Here is a 17,399-nt window from a genome sequence, read left to right as displayed (position 1 = left end):
CTTAAACCTTCTACCAAAACTATGTTATCGATAAATATTTGTCAGCTGGGTGCAGTGACTTATGCCTGTAATCCCAGCACTTTGGGAAGCTAAGGTGGAAGAATCACCTGAGGACAAGAGTTTGAGACCAGCCTGAGAAATATACTGAGATCCTGTACCTACAAAAAATAATTTTTAAAAATTACCTGGCATGGTGGCAATTTGAGCTAATATGTGCATTTGTGGTCCTAGCTACCTGGGAAGCTGATGCAGGAAGATTGTTTGAGCCTAGGAGTTCAAAGTTATAATGAGCTATGATCGTGCCACTGCACTCCAGCCTAGGTGACAGAGTGATATTTTGTCTCTAAAAGGTAAAAAGTGAATTTTTAAAAATAAATTAATTATTATGTGAGCTTTAATTAGGAGAATGTACCGAGGTCCTGTGGCAGAAGACATGACATTTAAAAGTTAAACAAGGCTGGACACAATGGCTCACGTCTGTAATCCCAACACTGTGGGAAGCTGAGGCGTGAGCATTACTTGAGCCCAGGAGTTTGAGACTAGCCCTGGTAACTTAGTAAGACCCCGTCTCTACAGAATGATTTAAAAATTAGCCTGTAGTCCAAGCTACTCAGGAGGCTGAGGTGGGAGGATGGCTTGAGCCTGAGAGGTCAAGGCTGCAGTGAGCTGTGATCACACTATTGCACTCCAGCCTGGGCCACAGAGCAAGACCCTATCTCAAAAAAAAAAAAAAAAAAAAAAAAAAAAACCCAAAAGTTAAACACACTGTCACATGACTTGATTCTCTTTTGACATTTTGTTCAATGAACAATATATCCATAATGAGGTGCTTCATCTTCCTAAATGCTGATTTTGATAAGAGTCCTGTAATCCCAGCACTTTGGGAGGCTGAGGCAGGCAGATCACGAGGTCAGGAGATCGAGACCATCCTGGCCAACATGGTGAAACCCCATCTCTACTAAAAAAAAAAAAAAAAAAAAATACAAAAAGTAGCCAGATATGGTGGCAGGCACCTGTAGTCCCAGCTACTGGGGAGGCTGAGGCAGGAGAATCACTTGAACCTGGGAGGCGGAGGTTGCAGTGAGCCGAGATGGTGCCACTGCACTGCACTCCAGCCTGGCAACAGAATGAGACTCCATCTTAAAAAAAAAAAGAAAAAAAACTGGAGCATTCCTGGAGAATAAAGCCGCAAAAGATTCAGCATCTTTTCAGCAAAGGCTGTAGTTAATACCTTCATTTTCTGCAAAGGTCCAGCTGGTTTAAGGGTGTGAATCTCCTGCAGCTTCATTATAAGAGCCTTGATAAGTAAAACAACCGTAAAATGACTATTTATTGGGTGCATGCTATATCCCACGCATGTGCTATGCACTTAAAGTACATTATCTAATTTAATCTTCATGAATTGTTTCTGTTTAAAGGACGGAAAACAGAGAGGTAAACTAGCTTGTCTGAGGTAACACATTTAGGAAACGACCTTGCAGCACAGTTTGACCCCTAGCTCATTGTCTTATCTACCATGCTGTGACTGCATAGTGCTTATTCCTATATCTTTTCTGTTTCCCTGCTGCGACTCATTCAGTGCCTAGTGCCATGAGCAGATACTGGTACCTGCTCACTTATTGAAAGACCAATTGGTTGCTTGATTGACTGACGCAATGAAATGGAAACTTGAGCAATCTTCTCTAGAGCACTGCTTCTCATACGTAAGTTTCTATACGAATCACCTGGTGATCTTGTTAAAATGCAGATTCTGGTTGAGTAAGTTACAATAGGGAATGAAATTCTGCATTTCTAACAATTCTGCATTTCTAACAATTCCCAGATAATGCTGATGCTGCTGGTCCATGAGCCGTATTCTGTACAGCAAGGCTGAAACCTGAGCTGCCTAATGTTGTAGTCACTAGCCACAGGTAGCTATTTAGATTAATTGAAATTAAATTCAGTTCTTCATTCATACTAGTCACACTGCAAATACTAACTACATGTAGCTATTTTCTATCATATTGGACGGTGCAGATATAGAGTACTTCTACCATTCCAGAGAGTCCTATTGGACTATAGAATATTCAGTGAGTATAGAAAAAAAAATCTGCCTTAAGATTCCCAATTATACTGATACCACATTTAATTTACTGGAATCTCATTTAATTTAATTTACATGGAATTTTATCTCCCCTCTTGTTTTGCCCCATTCATATATAAGTCACCCGAACCTTTGATGGTAAAGGGAAATATTGTACAAGGAATACTGATAAATGCCTTTTTTTTTTTCCTTAGGAGCCAACACGTGCTTGAGGGAAAAAGTAAAGTCACTGTTTTAAAAATAACACAGAATTATCACAACAGTGATGAAAGCACCAGAACTTTATTGAAAATGTTCTAATTAGACTCAGTAAACATATGAGGATACATCTGTAAATAGACACTCTCTAGTCCCTTTGAGTCACAATGTGACTTTTCTCCCTGGAGCTTTGTTAAGGATGGACTTCCGTGAACGCCTAAGGGTCTAGAAATCATAGTCATTGTCAACAGAGCGAGGAAAATAACTTTTGATCATTGACAATATCCTTAAATATCACTTTTTCCAATCCTTTCATTTTATAGATAGGTAAAGGAAGGCTCAAAGAGGAGATGTAATTTGAAGTTCTTCGCAGTTAGAGCTGGTCCTAGGTGCAAAATGAGATTTGCTGAACTGCTGTAAATCTAGTTCTGTGACTCTCCACTGTACTATTTGCCTCTAAATGACACAGTAATCACTAAAATATAATACTGTTTACTTCCATTTCTTTGTACTCTTTTGAAAATATATATGGAGACATTAGATTCAGAAACAAATATACATAAAGACATGAGATTCAGAACAAATTGTCTGGAATAGAAATGAAAAGGGCTACAGTATTCATAAGGTAATTTCTCTTGTATCAGTACTTATCATAGGAATTTAGAAAAAATAAATTTAAATGCATAAAATTTAAATCACCCACAATCTAATTTTTCAGAGATACTACTATAAAGTTGGTGATTCTGTAGCTTTCTTATGTTTTCTGTGTCTATAATTTATCAAAATATATGTTGCATGCTCTGTTTCGGTATTATGAACATTTTCCTGCATCCTTTCATAAACTTTTAAATCATTTCTAGTGACCAAAGCATTATTTCATTGTATTATGATAATATCAAAAATCAAATATTTTAAAGTATTGTAAGCCTTCTGATGCAAATTTTCAAATTTTCCTCCAAAAAGCATGTACTCAGGTATCTAAAAGACAATATATGAAAGTAAACTCCCTGAGAGCATGGACTATGGCTATTTTTCTCAAGGCTGTATTCACAGAGCTTAGAATAGGACCAAACACATAGTAGGCCCTCAATAAAAGTTTGCTGAAGGGAGTGAGAGCAGGAAAAAATATGTTAAGGACTTGGCCTAGAGCCTGGCACATAATGAGGCTTGATACATGTTAATTATAATTATTACTTTCTTTGAAGTTATTCACATTCTCACTACACTGCAATATTTTGATAGGTTTATTTGAAACTATGTCTAAGAATAAACATTAAACTTCTGAAAGACTCCAGCTAGTTTCTTTGTATTCTCATATGGATTACTTCTATCGTTGAATATCTCTGGAACGTGACTGTGAAACAGGCTTCTGCACCCCTCCCCATTTTTTTGCCAGCATATTTGTAAAATTTCTTTCTTGCTGTCAATTGATACTTACTGAGTCTCAAAGAACAACACACTGGGGCAAAGTAGCCTGAGCAACATACTATTAAATTCATGAAAACCAAGTAACAGGCCTGCCATTTTCGATAAAATGCTTTTAAGTGTGCTGGTTAGACTCACATCCTCCTACTCCCCTTTAAGTGGGGACTATATAACGGGTTTATTAAGAACACTGGCTTTAGGTTGGAGCTTGGAGTCTTCTTCCATCCTGGCTGTGTGACTTTGGACACATTCCTCAGTCTCCTTAAGTCTTGGTTTCCTCATTTGTAATAGTGGTGCTTATTTCTCAGGATTGTCAAGAAGAATCCATAGGATAGTGCATATAAAGCTCTTGGCACCAACTCTAGCTCACATAGTGGCCATTGATACAGAACTTCATAAACACCAGTGACTGAGAATGAATATGTGTCAGCTTTATGTTGTCACAGTTCTGTTTTACAGACTTGACATTTGCTTCCAAATTCTAATACATTCGTGCATTTGATTTTGCTGGGCTTACCACTTGGAGAAATCTTTCAGCAGGTTTTATTGAACCCATTTTCTGCTTGGAGAAAAGGAGACACCAAATTGCACAGTGAATGCCTCTGGTATGCTAGAGATTCAGAAAAATGTTGGAACTGGAACTGTAACCAAGCCATCTCCATTTCCACTTTAAAGTGTCAGACTATTTCATGGTAATCATGCAAATGGTGCTGGTGATAAAAATGGTCATCATGCGATGCTGATGAAAGTTTACATATAATGAGTGCTTTTTTTGACCAGGCATTATGCATTTATACACATTAACTCATTTAATTCAACCATGAATGTAGGTGCTATTTTTCCTAGAAATTGAGTTTATTTGTCTAGGATCATATAAGTGGGAACTGCAGAGATATGACCAGAAACCAGTTCCATCTGATGCCAGAGTCTATGCTTTGAACCAACACAATGTGCCCAATAAAATCAATCACTCAGAAACTAATCTCTGTTCTCAGCAAAAATCGGGAAGAACATACTTTTTGTGATCATTCAATGAATTCCTTTGAAATCACCAGCATTGAATATGGAGCCAGATTAATATTGGAACCTCAACTCTGTTTCCTCTTTGCAGTCCTATTTAAGATGAGTGAAACGTACCCTAACCCCTTAGTCTCTTAAATTTCAAGTTCGGTGGAATTTATTTTTAAAATCCTCTTGGAAAATTGTATGAGTGAAATCATGCTTTCCTTCATAAGGAGATATTTATTTTGCTCATATTTGTTAGCTCTCTGGTATAATACAAAAAGAGGGGCAAGATAGCAGTTTATTTGAACAGAGAAGTCATCTGATTGAAAGTATAGTAATAATCCCATTATTTGGGAAAGACCCTGTCTGCAGGAAATCTCTACCAACAAGTAATATCATCAAATCAAAGCTAAAACAGGGACTAAAGTGCAATAGCTTTGCAAATTTTAAAAATACGGTTGTGTGGGGTCCCACGGTCATTCTGGTAGGTCTTTAAAACACACTTATTTTTGAAGGCATGGATCATATTTGAGATCATTTAAGATCCTATTTACAATCTTTTTTAAGATCTAGACATTGAGAAGTGAGTAACTTTCCATGGGTCACTGACTTCCTAGTAAAGTGCATGCTTATCTCAACCTCTTCTTAACTCCATTGGTTTTCTTTCTTTTTTATGATTATTATTATACTTTAAGTTCTGGGGTACATGTGCAGAATGTGCAGGTTTGTTACATAGGTATACAAACAATCCCATCAAAAAGTGGACGAAGGATATGAACAGGTACCTCTTAAAAGAAGACATTTATGCAGTCAACAAACACAAGAAAAAAAGTTCATCATCACTGGTCGTTAGAGAAATGCAAATCAAAACCACATTGAGATACCATCTCATGCCAGTTAGAATGGCAATCATTAAAAAATCAGGAGACAACAGATGCTGGAGAGGATGTGGAGAAATAGGAATGCTTTTACACTGTTGGTGGAAGTGTAAATTAGTTCAACCATTGTGGAAAACAGTGTGGCAGTTCCTCAAGGATTTAGAAATAGAAATTCCATTTAAGTCAGTTGGTTTTCATCTGAGAAAACCTAAGGATTCAGCCACACATGCAGAACCCTAGAGGGAGTTGAGGGAGGAATACATATGGTGAGAAGTTCTTGGCCTATATCCTGCCTGATTTAGTGAATGATAATTATTTTTCATTTATGTACTTTGTAAATAATTAAAGGAGGTACCTAATGAGAAAAGGTATTGCATTCACTGCCTGCCCTTCAGTTATTTCAGATTTGACTGTGTGTTGTGTTCATATCACATCATTCAAGTAGGCCTTGAGGGACACCTGACCTAGTTGAGCAGCTGTATCTTTAATAAAACTGTCAAAATAAGTATGACTTTTTACACAACTGTGAGAAACACATTGAAGACACATTGAAGATTACTTACATTTTATTATAATAGTTAGAGCATAAACAAATGATCATGACCAGACAGCTTGACTTCATCATGATGGTGATGATGACAAGGAAGAGGATAATTATTATATTATGGTGATATTACCTAATATTTTGGTATTCTAACCATGCACCAAAGACAGCTACAACTTTATGCATTATCTCATTTAATCTTTAGAACATAGAAAATGCAGATACTATTAATATACCTGTTTTACAGACAAACTGAGGCTTACATAAGCGAAGCTATTGTCTCAAGGCAACGATAGATTTAAAATTCAAACTTAAGCAGTCCAATTCCAAAATGAAGACCCTTAATCACTATATCAATGGTTTCCAAGCTATTTTGAACACATATCCTATCAGTAAAACATGTAGAGGACACCCTCTTCTTTGTACTCATTAGTAACTAGCATCATGCTAATATTCTATGCCTGGACAGATACAGATAAAAGCACACATTTAAAAGGAGGAACCATAGACAAAATAATGTTTTGGTTGTATTATATTTATCAATGGTATAAAAGTGTTTTCACTCTCATGAAAATGAAATATTTTAATCAAAAATATGCTTGAATGTGCTTTAGTATTTTTGAAAATTTTTGTGTCAGGCTTTCCAAATTAGTAACTCAAAGGTGCAGTTCTGAGGCTTTTGGTTTTTTGCATCCGTGTGTGAGACAGGGTCTTGCTCTGTTACCCTGGCTGGAGTGCAGTGGTGCAATCTCGGCTCACTGCAACCTCCACCTCCCAGACTCAAGTGATCCTCCTGCCTCAGCCTCCTAAGTAGCTGGGACCACAGGTGCATGCAACATGCCCAGCTAATTTTTTGTATTTTTGGTAGAGACAGGGTTTCACCCTGTTGTTCAGGCTGGTCTCTAACTCCTGAGCTCAAGTGATCCACCTGCCTCAACCTCCCAAAGTGCTGAGATTACAGGTGTGAGCCACTGTGCCTGGCTTGAGGTTTTAAAAAAATACTTGATCATAACTTAAAAAGGTTCTTTAGAAAGATCCTTAGATTCAAATGAAAGATAGGCATTGCTTGCTGTGCATTTAATACCAAGATATCTGTGTTTCAGTTCTATCCACTAATTACTCCCAAGATTTAAAAAAAAGAAATCTGCTAGCAAATTGCTAACTTTTCTAGTGGCAATCTATTATTATTATTCAATAACTGTTGTGTCTATTTTTTTTAGAAAATTTATTTAAAGCTTACTAAAACTCTTAGTTAAAAACATTTGAAAGCAGATTAATCAAGTTTATAAGATCCTTTACAGTATTTTAGGGAGGTGTGTGTGTGTGTGTGTGTGTGTGTGTGTGTCTGTGTTTTGTAGGGACTTGTTCTCACTCTGTCATCTAGGCTGAAGTGCAGTGGCACAATCATAGCTCACTTGAAACTTAAATTCCTGAGTTCAAGGCATTATCCTGCTTCAGCCTCCCGAGTAGCTGGGACTACAGATATGTGACACCACACCTAGCTAATTTATTTATTTTTTAGAGATGGTGTCTTGTTATGTTGCCCTGCCTGCTCTTGAACTCCTGACCTTAAGCAATCCTCTTGCCTAAGCCTCTCAAAATGCTGGGATTACCATTAGAGATTTTTATAGGTACATCAAATATATGGGTACCTCCTCACATCACACACTAAAAGAGTCATTTCCAAAAAGAGTTTCTATTTTCAAATTGCCTTCTCTATAACATCTTTTTTTTAATGGTTAACAAGAAAATAACTTCATTTTTATTTTTTTATTTTATTTTAAGACAGTATCTTGCTCTGTCCTCCAGGCTGGTTTGCAATGGCATGATCTCAGCTCACTGCAACCTCTACCTCCCGGGTTCAAGCAATTCTCATGCCTCAGCCTCTTAAGTAGCTGGGACTACAGGCATGTACCATCAGGCCTGGCTAATTTTTGTATTTTTGGTAGAGATGGAGTTTCACCATGATGGTCAGGCTGGTTTTGAACTATTGGCCTCAAATGATCTGCCCGCCTTGGCCTCCCAAAGTGCTGGAATTATAGGCTTGAGCCACTGCACCTGACCACCACCCCCTTTTTTTGTGAAAAGAGTTTTTCTTTGTGTCCTAGACTCTTATTTTTTATGTGTTATTAATTATGATGATTTCAAGCTGTCATTAGCTGACATCTCAAGACACACTATGCACAGGGCATGGTTCAGTGTTAATGATGATGATCCATATATCAAATATTTTTTCTATTTACACTGGGAAGTGCTTGTCTTGAGAGATTTGAAGAACTCACCTTTGTTTTTAACCTCATAATATGGCCAATGGGAAATAAGAAGTGTTGATTTTGCCATTTTACTGCTCACTGTGCTTACCTTCTTATCATCAACTTAATCACCTTGAGCAGGTATGGGAGCAGGAAAGCTGATGTGTCTCTAACAGTATCAAATTACATTCTTTCAGTCTTGGGAATGACCAGAGATTTCACCATTAGGTACTGGGTGAGTAATGCAGTTCTATAAGAAGCCTACTTTGGTATCAACAACAACAAAAATGCTGTATGGCAAAAGCAAGACTCAAGGTGCATGACATTCAAAAAGCAGCTTTTCAAAATGTTTGCAGTATGGCACAAGCAAGTGAAATTCATGGTGTTAGGAGTTTGAGAAGAAGAATGATCATGGTGGGAAATTTACTTTCCTATAAATAGACCTGGTCACTGGCATTCCCTGCCTTTGACCCCACTACTCCCACCAGAGTTAGATCACTCACTAACTTTTTAAAAAGTATAAATTATGAAAATATTAAACATATATATGTGTATATAAGCATGTACATATATGTGTGTGTATATATATACAGGTAGAGGTTAGTGTAACAAACCCTCTACCCATCATCCAGCTTATTAATGATAACTTCATAATTAATCTGTTTCATTTATGTTCCCCATGCCCCTGAAATAAATTATTTTAAAGCATATTCCAGATATAACATTATTATATCCATAGATATCATAATATGAATCTCCAAAATATAAAGATCTGTTTTTCAAACATAACCCACCATACCATTATTATATCTGAAAGCCTAACTGTAAATCTTTAATGTCCTTGAATATTCAGTCAGTTTTTGACTTCCTTGAAGATCTCACAAATATTTTCTAGTCCATTCATTCAAATCAGGTTCCAAGTTAGGTACATACATTATAATTGATTGATATTGCCCTTATGTATCTTTTAATCGACAGAATATCTCTTTCCCTATTTTTTTTTTGCTTGCATTTTTTTTCTTGAAGATAACTAGGAGAGTTTTCCATGATCTAGATTTTGCTGGCTATACCCTTTGATATCATTTAACATAGTTCTCTCTGTTCCCCATAAATTGGTAATAGGATTCAGTGATTATCACATTAATATTTCATTCCTCTACAAGAATACTTCAGAGGCAGTATTTGTACTTCCATCAGTAGACATATAATAACAAGTTCTCTCTCTTTGGGGAATTAATATCCATCAGTGACAACTGCCTTCATCCATTATTTTTTTGGGAGTTGCAACAGGGTGAAGATTATCATTCTATTTTTCATATATTAGCTGGAAAAAGTATATAAAGAGAAAGTTTCTCTCATGAATTATTTAGCCTGAGATGCAGTTCATATGGTATGCACAAACACAGACACAAAAGCTTGATACTTATGAAAATAATGGGTTGCTTCCTTAACATCCTTGGAAAGGTTATCATTTATATTTTTTGTTTTGTGAGAAATGTTATGATTTATTTGACAACAATACTTTGCAGTCATTATTACTATACATTCTTAAACCATCTGTGGCCAGTGAGAGCCTCCTTTAATTGGTTCCTGAGTCCTTTAAACAAAATCCCATCAGTCTTTGATAGTTTCCTTAATTTCTGGTAAGATAGGGTCATCATGTACATTTCATGCTTAAGAAAGGAAATCGGCCATTGCTCCAAGGAACCCTAGTTAAGTTTCATGGGAAATGGTATTCAGAGGTCACACTCTAGACATCATTTCATTTTAAGCTTCAGTTTGTCTTCCAATTTTATTTATTTATTTATTTTACTTTAGGTGCATACTATATCTAGCATTTCTCCCCATGTTATCCCTCCCCACCCTCCCCTCCCCTCCCCCCACTCTCTCTCCCCTACCCACCCAACTGCCCCCAGTGTATGATGCTCCTCTCCCTGAGTCCATGTGTTCTTGTTACTCAACACCACACATATGAGTGAGAACATGCAGTGTTTGGCTTTCTGTTCTTGTGTCAGTTTGCTGAGAATGATGGTTTCCAGATTCATCCAAGTCCCTACAAAGGACACAAACTCATCGTTTTTTATGGCTGGGTAGTATTCCATGGTGTATATGTACCACATTTTCTTTGTCCAGTCTATTATTGATGGGCATTTGGGTTGGTTCTAGGTCTTTGCTATTGTTCACAGGGCTGCAATAAACATACATGTGCATGTGTCTTTATAGTAGAATGATTTATAGTTCTTTGGGTATATACCCAGTAATGGGATTTCTGGGTCAAATGGAATTTCTATTTCTAGGTCCTTGAGAAATCACCACACTGTCTTCCATAATTGTTGAACTAATTTACACCCCCACCAACTGTATAAGAGTGTTCCTACTTCTCCACATCCTCTCCAGCATCTGTTGTCTCCAGATTTCTTAATGACTGGCATGAGATGGTATCTCGGTGTGGTTTTGATTTGCATTTCTCTAATGACCAGTGATGATGAGCATTTTTTCCTATGTTTGTTGGCCTCAAATATGTCTTCTTTTGAAAAATGTCTGTTTATCTCCTTCGCCCACTTTTGAATGGGGTTGTTTGTTTTTTTCTTGTATATCTGTTTTGGTTCTTTGTAGATTCTGGATATTAGCTATTTGTCAGATGGGTAGATTGCAAAAATTTTTTCCCATTCTGTTGGTTGCCAATTCGCTCTAGTTATGGTTTATTTTGCTGTACAGAAGCTCTGGAGTTTAATTAGATCACATTTGTCTATCTTGGCTTTTATTGTCATTGCTTTTGGTGTTTTAGTCATGAAGTCCTTGCCTATGCCTATATCCTAGATGGTTTTGTCTACATTTTCTTCTAGTGTTCTTGTGGTTAATGTTTAGGTTTTATGTTTAAATCTTTAATCCATCTGGAGTTAATTTTAGTGTAAGGTGACAGGCAGGGGTCCAGTTTCTGCTTTCTGCACATTGCTAGCCAGTTTTCCCAACACCATTTATTGAACATGGAGTCCTTTCTCCATTGCTTGTTTTTGCCAGGTTTGTCAAAGATCAGATGGTTGTAGATGTGTGGTGTTTCTTCTGGGGCCATGTAAGTGTGCTTTTGTGCATTCACACATGCGCACTTGTATTTCTATCCTTCTCTCTTAAACAGCATCATGCTATACATGTATTTATCCACTTCGTATTTTTAAATTAACAATATCCAATGGAGGTCATTCCATACGAGTATCTAAAGCTATTCTCCACTCCTTTTTTATTTGTACAGCACTTGATCATGTGGTGACACAGTTGTTATTTAACCAGTCCCCAGCAATAGACATTTGCTATTATAAGTAATAGTTTAACAAATAGCCTTGTACATATATCTTTTTTAACTTGCCTCCCCTAACTTTGTAATTGTGTCTGATAGGTTAAAGAATTGCCTAAGGTCTCACAACTAATAAGTGCTGAGCCAGAATTCAAGTCCCACATGGTTGTCTAGCTCCAGAGCCCAGGAGCCCAGATGTATATTTGCTGTCTCTCAGCTTTCCCAGGACCACCATCAGAACTAGAATTATGTCAGTTCTGTGTAGAGCTACTGCTGATCTGATAAAAATAAGAAATAGTCTTTGTTTATCATTAATTGATAAATACAGAGTTTTAGGAAGTTTTCTTTCAGAACTTGGGTCTGTAGAAGGAAACAATAGTAGTTCTTAGTGGTTAAAAAAAATTTTGAGGTGCACCATTCCCACCTGTGCTTGAAAATGGAGTTTGCCTTTTACTGGGACATGGAGAGAACACACATCACTGACATTGCTTGCCAGGTCTCAGAGTGATCACTTAGATCATCTTTGTGTGAGGAAAGCCACACATTTTTAGTGTTTGTTTTCTTTCTGAAACCATAACAGTTTTCTGGAGGAATGTAAGATGCTATATTTAAAAAATGCTAGACTAGTGCAAGTGCAATGAATCATGCCTGTAATCCCAGCACTTTGGGAGGCTGAGGCGGGTGGATCACCTGAGGTCAGGAGTTCAAGACCAGCCTAGCCAACATGGCAAAACCACAGTCTCTACTAAAAATATAAAAATTATCCAGGCATGGTGGCAGGTGCCTGTAATCTCAGCTACTTGAGAAGCTAAGGCAGGAGAATTGTTTGAACCCAGGAGATGGAGTTTGAACCCAGTGAGATGAGATCAGGCTACTGCCCTCCAGCCTGTGCGACAGAACAAGACTTCATCTCAAAAAAAAAAAATGCTAGAGACTATATGCAAAACTCCTAAAATCTTATGCTTATGCACCAAAGATAATCTTTGAGGCCGCATTCCTCTTATTCAGTGTTTAGCCCCCACGTAATCTAATATTTCTTCTCTTTAAATGCTGTACATCTTTTTAGAGAAAGAAATGTGACCATTCTTTATGGCCAAATTTGAGTCATAAACCCATTTTGCCCTTTGGTGTTTTCATAAAAAAGTGTGAGTCCAAATTTACTTCTTTTAATGACACATTAAGTAAAGTGTTGGGTGTGAACTCATATCATCCATTGGGCCTCATGATCATCAACTAGAACAATAGTTCCAAAAGGGCAAGATTTATTGCTTTTTAAATTAACACTGACTTTTCAGTGTCTAGAACTGTGCGTGGCACATAGTGATGCTAAATAAGTAGTTGAACAGGTGGGTCTATGGGTTCATGAATGGATGGATGGATGGAAGGGCATATGGTTGGATGGATGGATGGATGGATGGATGGATGGATGGATAGATGAATGGATGAATTATGGCTTTAGAAATTTGAATAGTAAGTGCTGATTTAAACAGTAAGTACAGAGGGGGAAATGTCTTTTCCCCCCTCTGGTATTTCTTTTCTGTCTCCCACCTTTGGATATCTTCTCCTTTCCCTATATATTTTTAACAAACATTCCAGAATGATGCCTCTGTCCTCCTCAATCTTCACCAAAAATCCAGGTCTCTCAGAGCAGATGTCAACTGAGTATGTGTAAGGGGAGAAATTAGGAAATGAATGACTGGAAATTGATACTTAGCTTTTCATAGAGGCTTCTTAGAACTCAAAAATCTCAGTCAAATTGTGAGGGTTCTGGGGACCAAATACAAATGAAGAATTTCAGTGAAGTGAAGGCTGTAAGGCCTGCTCTGGTCCTTTATTATTATTTTTTAAATCAAAGAGACAAGCTTCCAAAAGGAGGTCTTTGAGTTGCAAAGATTTGCAGCTTTCATATCTCCCCTGCCATCTTGCAGTCTGCTTGGCTTTGAGTACTGGCTTCCATGGGGCATCTGAGATCACCTCAGCTGCCATCTATGCCACACACACAATTGTGGGTGTGTTCTTGCTCCCAGGATTAGTTTTCTCTCTAGCCCTTTGGTCCCTCCTGACAGAATTTAACTTGCTATTTTTTTTTTTTTTTTTTTTGTATTTTTAGTAGAGACATGGTTTCACCATGTTGGCCAGGATGGTCTTGATCTCTTGACCTCGTGGTCTGCCCGCCTCAGCCTCCCAAAGTGCTGGGATTACAGGCTTGAGCCACTGCGCCCAGCCTAACTTGCTCTTTTAAGAAGACTTGTCCCACATTGCTCCCCTGTCCATTTCTGCTCCTGGATTCTTGGTTGCCCATGCTGGGGGTCACATATGTCATTCCTCCTTCTCTGCTGATGTATCAGAGGCCCAAGAAGCTGACTCAGCTCAGCGTTATCTACTCTTCTCTGCTGGTATCTACTCTCTGACACCCAACTTCGAATCCACTTATTCTTTGAAAGGACGTTTGCATAGGAGGGCCTTTGCATTTCTAAATGGAAGTGTCTCCATGGAGGATGTGTTCTGACATGGCCTCAAGTTGTTCCTGCTAGTGGATTCACTGCTCTTATATTTGGCAGCAGCCAACTCAGCTGCAAAAGACTGGTGGCTTTGTCTGCCTTCAGGGCAGCAAATATTCCTGAGAGAGAGTGTGGAGTCTGCCCTAGGACAAGCCTCCTGGTTATGTTTTATGTGAATACAGTGGTACGTCTCCTTTTACCCCAGAAAAGTACACCTCCTGCAACACAAGGTTGGTTGCTTATCTGAATAGATCTCATTGGTATGAGCAGCCAGAAACACAGATAATGAAGCAAATCGTACCCTAATAGCATCTTTTAAAAAAATAAACATACAGAGTCCTCCTAAGAGATAGATAATGACTAACACTTATTGGATAGCACTTAACTGCCGAGTCTTATCATAAGTCCTTTAAATATTGTCAAAGTATATTTTTCACAAAGTTAAAAACATGACTCATATAAATATCTAATGAGTCATTATCAAAGATTTATTTAACTCATTAATGAAGGAACTAGCAAAATGGAAAAGCTGGTTCAAAGTGCAATAAAGGATGAGAGATTTATATAGCCAGCCAGCAAAGGGATGCAAAAATAAGTTTGCTGAGTTACATTCAAAATTGGTTAATGTTCTTTAGATCAATATCGCTATAATTTGGAGGGTTATCTTTTATACAGTATACAGAAATTATTTATAATTTATCAGTATTCTACAAGTTAACTTCTAGCTTCATAGAGTCTGGACCTAATCAGTAGAAAAAAGTAAGTTAAACAAACTTAGAGTTTTGCTGGAGAATGAGAGGACCTCATTCTCCAGCCTTGTTAAACAATGCCCTTCATCGCAAACTAGGTGACATATTCATCTTTCATTTTTATTTTCAAGTTTAATTTTTATTGTTTTTATTATTTTTTTTGAGATGGATCTCTGTCACCCAGGCTGGAGTGCAGTGGTGCCATCATAGGTCACTGCAGCCTCAAGCTGCTGGGCTCAAGCAATCCCCAAACCCCATTATCCAACGTAACTGGGAACACAGTCATGCACCACTATGCCTGGTTAATTTTTTGAAAAAGTTGTTAGGTATGGGATCTCGCTATGTTGCCCAGGCTATATTTTCAAGTTTTAGATAATTTTTCTATTTGGAAAATACCCCTGTGGTCAGACACAGTGGCTCACACCTGTAATCCCAACATTTTTGGAAATGAAGGTGGGAGCATTACCTGAGCCCAGGAGTTTGAGACCAGCCTGGGAAACATAAAGGAAAAAACCCTATGATACAAAGTACCATAAACTCTATGTGCAAGGGGCTGTGGTAGTCACATAGTCTGGGTTGCATACTCTAGGCTGCAACAAATGACAACCTAATTCATTTATAAAAAGCTCCAAATAACAGAACTTCATCCTTATGTTACCCCTAAATCTGCTTCACTGTACCATCTACTGAGTCCTCATTTAGTCTTCTAAAACTGCATTGAAAAATCTAGTTTCCTTTTCACTGAATGCCACTGGCATGGTGCTCAGGAGTTTCATGGAGGTTGGCCAGATAGCCTACATCTTCTTTGGGCCTTATGCTGGAAAATTGATCACAATTGTAGATGTTATTGATCAGCACAGGCCTTTGGTCGATGAACCTTGCACTCATGTAAGGAGATAGGCTATGCCTTTCAAATGCATGCAGCTCACTCACTTCATCCTCAAGTTTCCACACAGTGCCCACCAAGGCTTATGTCCCACAAGCCTGGCAGAAGGCAGACAATACAAAATGGGCAGACACACAATAGGCCAAAAAGATTGAAGCCAGAGAAGGGTAAGCCAAGATGGCAGATTTTGATCATTTTAAAGTCATGAAGGCAAAATGAGGAACAGAATAATCAAGAATGAAGTGAAAAGGTTTCAAAAGGCAGCTCTCCTGAAAGCTTCTCCCAACAAAGCCCCTGTTATTAAGAGTGCTGCTGCTAAAGTTCCAGCAAAAAAAGATGAGCACTGCAGGCAAGAAGGCTGCAGCCCGGAAGGTTCCTGCCCAGAAAGTCACAGGCCAGAAGGCAGCGCCTGCTCTGGAAGCTCAGAAGGGTAAAAAAAAAACTCAGCCCAGAAAGCACCAGCTCCAAAAACATCTCACAAGAAAGCATAAGAGGTTACTATAATCCCAACACTTTGGTTGGCTGCGGTGGGTGGATCACCTGAGGTCAGGAGTTCTGGACCAGCCTGGACAACATGGCAAAACCCCTTCTCTACTAAAACTACAAAAATTAGCCAGGCATGGTGGCATGTGCCTGTATTCCCAGCTACTCAGGAGGCTGAGACAGGAGAATTGCTTGAACCCAGGAGGCAGAGGTTGCAGTGAACAGAGATCATGCCACTGGGTGACAGAGCAAGACTCCATCTTAAAAAAAAAAAAAGTACATAAAGGTTCTTTCTGAAAAAGAAAAATCTAGTTTCTATTTCACATGAAGTTGCAGAATATTTAATTCATACTAAAAAGAATAGGAAATACCTTTAATCCTTTATAAAAATATGCCATTGTTCAGTTCGTTCAGCAGGTGTTTCTTGCAATGGCTCTCAACTTAGGCTTGTATCGGAAATGCTCTTAAAGTTTCTAAACTTGTACATACCTGGGTTTCTATTCCCAGCCATTCTGAGTAAGTGGGTCTGTGGTGGGTGTATAGGCATCAATATTTTCTGCAAGCTTCATGGGTAATGCTGATGCAAAGCAGACATTAAAGTTTATGCTTTATATTAACCATATAATAAATACCAAGAGTCAGGGATGAGGGAGTTCAGACAAAAAAAGTATCATTCAGGGGCTGGAGGGGCCATCAGAGAGAAGTGATCTGAAATTGACTTTTGATAGACAAGTAAGTTTTCGCCAAGTGAAAAAAGTGAAGGGAAAAGACAGAAAGACTTTTAAATTGCATTAATACCTTTAAAATGCATCAGTGGAGTTACTAAAACAGTGGATTTACCAAAAAATGAAATTTGAACTACTGTTAATCACAGGGACATGTTCTTGACATTTCTTTCAACAAATATATTATAAAGGGAAAAAGGAGCTATCTCCAAAGTGATTTCAGTAATATTCCATGAAGTATCTTTGTGTGTTTACCAACACATGAAATAAATACTGTTTGTCCATTGATAGGACACTATCAATGGTGTGTGTCACTCAGTGTGAGGGAAGTTCAACCTCTCCACTGCTTCCAAAAGGATCCAAAGCTATTTCTCTGTC

General features: G+C 38.0%; 1 protein-coding gene and 1 pseudogene across 26 annotated transcripts in view; both read left to right on the top strand.

Annotated features, from left to right (window-relative positions):
- The window catches only part of CADPS (calcium dependent secretion activator), a 481,539-nt gene that overhangs the window by 83,913 nt on the left and 380,227 nt on the right, over nucleotides 1-17,399 (top strand). The gene's annotated exons all lie outside the window — the stretch shown is intronic.
- Nucleotides 15,569-16,432, top strand: LOC100412071 (large ribosomal subunit protein eL14 pseudogene; annotated as a pseudogene).

This window comes from Callithrix jacchus, chromosome 15 (genome assembly GCF_049354715.1).
Source record: "Callithrix jacchus isolate 240 chromosome 15, calJac240_pri, whole genome shotgun sequence".
Classification (NCBI taxonomy): domain Eukaryota; kingdom Metazoa; phylum Chordata; class Mammalia; order Primates; family Cebidae; genus Callithrix; species Callithrix jacchus.
The sequence above is the reverse complement of the archived record's forward strand: the minus strand, read 5'-3'. Positions and strand labels throughout refer to the sequence as shown.